The 1051-nt window shown below is 38.1% G+C and overlaps 1 non-coding gene across 1 annotated transcript; it reads left to right on the top strand.

Moving 5' to 3' along the window:
* Positions 1–629: 629 nt before the first annotated feature.
* On the top strand, positions 630–761 carry LOC112862996 (small nucleolar RNA SNORA72). Its single transcript, XR_003223840.1, has one exon. It is a non-coding gene; the product is annotated as a small nucleolar RNA SNORA72 (small nucleolar RNA).
* The last annotated feature ends 290 nt before the right edge of the window (positions 762–1051 follow it).

Below are 1051 nucleotides of genomic sequence, written 5' to 3'. Positions count from 1 at the left end.
ATTAATTTTTGATAATCGCTATTTAACAAAAAGCAAAATTGCTGTAAATTTAACAATGGGCTCTTTCGAACCTGTGTGAACTGGCTTCACGATGTCACTGCCTCTATCCATCCTAACTACCAGAACAGTATGCCTCCCTTCTTACTCTTTCTAGATACGTTTCTTCAGTTGCAGAATTGTTTTGGAAATTCCCTACTACTACCTCTTGGTTTTTAAAAATTATTTCCTGAACTGGAATGACATCTGAGAGATAAGTAATGGAGGTGAGGAAAGGTGGGTCAATGAACCATTAAAGACCAACTATGAGACAATGCAAACAGCTGTGGTGTGACGAGTCAGGAACCCTGGGCCTGAGACCCAGCCCTGATATCTGCCTTTTCAATTTGGAGCTTCAGACTTCTTGTCTGTAAAGTACAGTTCCTAACCACTCACCTCACTTGTATTTTGTGACAAATACATAGGAAAATATTTGTGAAAGTGTATTATAATTAAAATTTATGATACAAATCATTTAATAATATGCTATTCTTTCAAATGAGTTTAATCTTTTACAACTTTTTCTTAGAAATGCCTACAAATAACACATATTATGTTTTGAACTTATGAATTTTTAATTAATTGATAAAATACTGCAAATATTCTTGCTGTTCTGATTTTGTAACCATCAGGGCAAGCTCAACATTTGCTAAATTAAGACCATGCATGTGTCTCCAGACCTCGTTCTTTTCCTAGGTCTGGTTTTATAAGTGCTGGAGATAAAACCAAGTCTGATTTATACGATGCATTTTTTTGATAGAGTGAGAGAGACAGCATAAGCAGGGGAAAGAGGGGGAGGGGAGAGAGCGGGGGGAGAGAATGCTAAGCATTCTGAGCATGGTGCTCAAACCCATGACCCTGGGATCATGACCTGAGCCGAAATCAAGAGTCTGATGCCCAACCGACTGAGCCACCCAGGGGCTTTTATATGATGCATCTTACATGGGAAGTGTCTATGACTCTAAGTATCTTTGATCAACTTCAAGAACACAGCTAGTGTAATAACTTTTGAAGA

This window comes from Puma concolor, chromosome B2, assembly GCF_028749965.1.
Source record: "Puma concolor isolate L17-30 chromosome B2, mPumCon1.1.hap2, whole genome shotgun sequence".
NCBI lineage: Eukaryota > Metazoa > Chordata > Mammalia > Carnivora > Felidae > Puma > Puma concolor.
Note: the sequence above shows the minus strand (reverse complement) of the source record. Positions and strands in the feature narration are given on the sequence as shown.